Genomic DNA, 5,291 nt, shown 5'->3' on the forward strand with positions numbered 1-5,291 from the left:
GTCAGGGAGTAGGTGAGGGTGTTGGAAATTGTGGTGAATTAGCGATTGCCTGTGGCTCACACCTGTAATCCCAGCACTTTGGGAAGCCGAGGCAGGTGGATCACCTGAGATCAGGAGTTCAAGACCAGCCTGACCAATATGGTGAAACCCCATTTTTACTAAAAATACAAAAAGTAGTCAGGTGTGGTGGTGCGTGCCAGCTACTTGGGAGGCTGAGGCAGGAGAATCACTGGAACCCGGGAGGTGGAGGTTGCAGTGAGCCGAGATCATGCTGCTGCACTCCAGCCTGGGTGACAGAGCAAGACTCTGTCTCGAAAAAAAAAAAAAAAGAAAAAAGAAAAGATATATATATATACCAAAAATTGACTGCACATATCAATTATAAAACTATTTTAGAGAATATTTTAAATAATAATTTACTAAAAAGTAAAAATATATTTTGCCTTAATTTTTGAAAATTATTGTAACTATAACTATTTGGCAAAAATTCTGCTGCTATATATATTACTACTTTCTGAAAATATATTATTTGTAAATTTATCTAATCTAAAACTGAGAACAAAATTATTTTATGTTTCATTTCTTGTCTTGCAAATGTAAATGGAAACATGGTAGGACATTTCCTTGTACCATATTAATTATAACAGAGAATGGACACTCAAAGGAAGAATAGGTAAATCAGGTAGTTAGTATTTTAAAAAAGGAAGATTTTCATTTAACATTTCCTTTTATGCACAAAAGCTTGGTACTCTCCTCAAAATGTATTTAAGTCAGATAAATCCTGGATGTTAAGTCCTACCTTAACATCCAGGTTACTTTCACCAAGCAAATCATGGCTTTTGTTAGTTTCCAAATCCACATAATAAAAAATCATAATAAGATTAAAGTATGTGCTAAACAGTCAAAGCTATTAAGTTCATGTGATGCTATTAACTTATATAATTATGAAAAAAGGCTGGGCGCTGTGGTTCACATCTGTAATCTCAGCACTTTGGGAGGCCAAGGGGGGCTGATCACCTGATGGTAGGAGTTTGAGACCAGCATGGCCAACATGGTAAAACCCTGTTTCTACTAAAAACATAAAAAAAATTAGGCAGGCGTGGAGGCACACACCTATAATCCCAGCTACTCTGGAGGCTGAGGCAGGCTTGAACCCAGGGGGCTGAGGCTGCAGTGAGCTGAGATCGTGCCACCTCATTCCAGCCTGAGCAACAGGGCGAGACTTCAAAACACACACACACACACAGTATGTCTAACTCATAAGCGACTTTCACATATCTGATTTAGCACACTGAAATAACATTTTGTTTGTACTTATTAATGGTTATTTTGACATGGAATATGTAGATTTACCCTTTAGTTTAGCTTTCTGTTTTCCAAATATGCCGTCCTCCAGGAATGGAAACTTGTTTTTTTCCCTGAAATAGCAGTGAGTGGACTTTGTGGTACAATACTTATAGTACAAAGGTGGCTTCTGTACGGAGCCTTTACACTTTTAATCTTGGGGTATATCTTCATAAATGTTCCTGAAGTTTATATTGATTTATAGAGGATGATCTTATAATCAGTCAAGTGATTATAAAAATTATTTATATACACTGCAAAGTAAACGTCACTTCGAAGTAAATATCATACACTGCGAAGTAAATATCAATCAAAATGAAGATAACTTTTTTCTGAAATTTTGATACGGACTGATGGACCATGTATGTGAAAGTGCTATTAAATAACTGGTTAAGGAAGTGCTATGCTATGAAAGTTCTTTCCCACGAGAGGCTAATATTCTTGTGCCGTCTAAGAATACAACATATTTGTACTTCTAACAAAATCAGATTTTATTTGTCCCTCGTGGTGATCATAAAATGTCCTGCTTGGTTTCAATGTAAGATTTCAGAGATTTTGACATGCCTTCTATTTCATGGAGACTTTCTTTTTTTCTTTTCTTTTTTTGAGACGGAGTCTTGCTCTGTCGCCCAGGCTGGAGTGCAGTGGCGCGATCTTGGTTCACTGTAAGCTCCGCCTCCCGGGTTCAAGCCATTCTCCCGCCTCAGCCTCCCGAGTAACTGGGACTACAGGCGCCGCCACCACGCCCGGCTGATTTTTCGTATTTTTTTAGTAGAGACGGGGTTTCACCGTGTTAGCCAGGATGGTCTCGATCTCCTGACTTTGTGATCCACCCGCCTCGGCCTCCCCAAGTGCTGGGATTACAGGCGTGAGCCACCGCGCCCGGCCGGAGACTTTCTATGTGTTAGGATACACCTATAGATTGCTGAAGAGCTTCTTCAATATTGCTTAAAACCAGCTTCATGTAAGAGTATTTCAGATAATTTTCAAAAAACATTCCTGTAATTACCAGCAAATTACTTGTTTTTGAGAAACTATATTATGACATATATTTTTAAATACAAAAACCTTTACACTTCATAATCATGTAAATAGTTATGTAAAAATCAAAAAATATTATTATAATATGGATGTGTCAGTAGCACTACTATATTTGAGTTATTTTTTGTAGCACCACCTCTTTCACTGATAGACAACTTTTAAGATATGCTAGTACTGGAGCTTAATTAACAAAGGAGCCCTGGTAGACCTGTAGTTTTATTTTTTTCTATAGAGAAGTACACATATGTAGACAAATACTATGTGCATTTGAATTGGAATGGCATGTATCCTACACTAATTCTTTTTAGGATTTTGGAAGTCCTTCTAATCTTTCATTGTTAGGAAGGTGCAAGCTAAAAAATAAAACCAACTTACTAATGACACCTTCTTTGGGTTCAAGTGGCTTTAATTCTGCACCATCTTCTATAGTAGTCACTATTTCAATGTTAACCTTGGGGAACTGCGACAAAGCACCGTCTTCCAGGACGGCGCACTCAACTCACAAAAGCTATCAGTTTATATGCTCTCCCTTTCAAAATAACGACATCTTGTAATTTGACCATATGTGTGCACAACCTTTTCTTGGAGAAACTGAACTTTTCCCATATGTTGGTTTTTCTCAGAAAGAAAAATCTTATGGGTCCCTATTAGGGAGGTAGCATTACTCAGCAAGTGCGGATTCTGGAACTTAAAAATGAGAAGGCAGCTTGCCAAGTAAACAGGATGTCGTGGATGGCGAAGAGTGTGTATGGGTCTGTATGAAGAAAAATGAATGGAATCATCAATAACAGTGCTGCACCTGCAGCCTGGGAGGAGTAGGGTAGTGCAGCAAGGGCCGCAGCATCTGTTTTGGCCCAGTCTCTTGGTTAATTATCAGAGCACCTGAGCCGGCCAGGCCTCTTGCCTGTCCTAGGTCCAGAATGTGCACAATCACTCCCTCAGCACTAAGGTTTCAGCAAAATTTCATGCCTCAGCCCCACGCATTGCCCAAGAAAGCACTGGACATTAAAAAGATCAGGGGGAAGCCAGAGGATCCCTTTTGGCCAGGAGAACAGCCTGGGTAACATGGCTAGACCCCCTCTCTAAAAAATATATAAAATAAAATAATTAGCCAGGCATGATGGGCTGTGCATGTAGTCCCAGTTACTTCAGAGGCTGAGGTGGGAAGCTCAGTTGAGCCCAGGAAGTTGAGGCTGCAGCAAGCTGTGATCCAGCCACTGCGCTCCAGCCTTTAATTCAAAAGAAAAAAAAGAAAGAAAGAAAATAGAGGCCACTTCAAATACACGCATGGAGAAAAGGTTAGGACACTTTCACCTTCCCTATGATTTCCTTCTAATTTCCTGTCTCCGGATAAAAGGACTACCTGTCTAGCAAGGTAGCCACTTCCTTGGCAGGTTACAAAATCTGTGTCCTGGGAAACTGATATGGGCAAAGAGAGAAGAAGAGGGTAGGTGAATGAGTGCATTTATCGTAAAACCAAGTTTTTTTTTTTTTTTTTTGTCTGCCTTCAAACTGTGATTGAGAAATGCAGTAACTCTCTCTAAATAATTTTAAATGTTGCCACTTCGTAGAACTGCGTCATTTTCACGAATAACGCATATTTTTAATGTAAAGAAAGTACTATCCAACCATAAGGAAGATTCCAATATTCAACTGTCAACTCTTGTGACTGCTCCTTTTGCAAGACCCCCACCCTCTCCTCTACAGAGGTGCATTTTCCAGGCATTCTGTCATCTGCATGTCCCTCTGTGAAGCGGCCTCACTGATCTTTGAACGCTTTTGCTTCCTTAAGGCTGGAGAATTTCTTCCTCAAGTCCAGGACCAACATTGCCCACCGCCTCACCCCGCGCTGGCACGAGCACCTCACGTGGGTCACAGGACTCCCGGGGCCTTCTGCGTGTTTCCCCTAGATCCTTTTACAAGTAGGTGCGTGAGCGGATACTCCCCAATCTCCCTTTATCCGCTCACCTCTCGCCCTTTGCTCAAGCTTGCAGCTTCTCTCACAGGCCTCCAACTCTGCTGGACTTGGCGTATTCAGAGGCGCGCAGCCTCTGTCCTCTTCCCTCTCTCCCCCATTTCTTCTGTCCCCCCCACCTTCTCTCTTTTCTCCTCTCCCCACTCTCTTCTGTCCCCTCCTTCTCTCTCCTGTCTCTCTTTTCTCTCCCTGCTCTTTTCCCTTTCCTCTCTCTCCTTCCTTTCTCTCTCCCTTCTCCCTCTGTCCTCTCTTCCCCTTTCTCTATCTCTTACTGGGTCCATGTCTTCCCCCTTCTCTCACCTCTCTCTCTTCACGTCTCCATCTCGCTCCACTCCCGGGTTGACCCATGACCCACCTTTCATTAAACGGATGCACAACACACGCGCGCGCGTATATGCGCGCGCACACACAAACACACCAACCCCTCTGCTCCGTCACTTTACCCCACCCTGGAAATCGAGGAACCAGCAGCTCGGTGTGGTGGTAGGAGGCCTGGGGGTGCGTATGAGTCTCTGAATCCCTTCCAGACTTGGGGGTCACCTCATCGTCCCTCATCCCAACTTACTGGCAAGAGACCTCCACCCGCTCACAGCCGCTGCGCTAGGCGTGGGCAGGACCGCGACGAGCACCCCACGCCCCGCGCGCACGTGGGCGCCCCAGCAGCAGGTGCCGGGAAGCCGAGGCCGGGCCAGAGCAGGGAGGCAGCGCCTCAGCCTCGAGCGCTCACCGGACTCTTCTCGTGGCCCTTTCTCCTTTCCTCAGCCTTTCGGGGCCACGCTAGTCTTCACAGCTCAGCATCTGCTACTGACCCCCCGCCCCCCGGCGACCCCGCCATTGCCGTTAGCTCTTCCTACCACGGCTTCTTCCCGCCACAGTCCTCCACCCGAGCCCCAGCCGCGGCGCGGGTGTGCGTGACCGGACGGGATGGCCT

The sequence above is a fragment of the Mandrillus leucophaeus genome, unplaced genomic scaffold, assembly GCF_000951045.1.
Source record: "Mandrillus leucophaeus isolate KB7577 unplaced genomic scaffold, Mleu.le_1.0 Scaffold16, whole genome shotgun sequence".
Lineage (NCBI taxonomy): Eukaryota > Metazoa > Chordata > Mammalia > Primates > Cercopithecidae > Mandrillus > Mandrillus leucophaeus.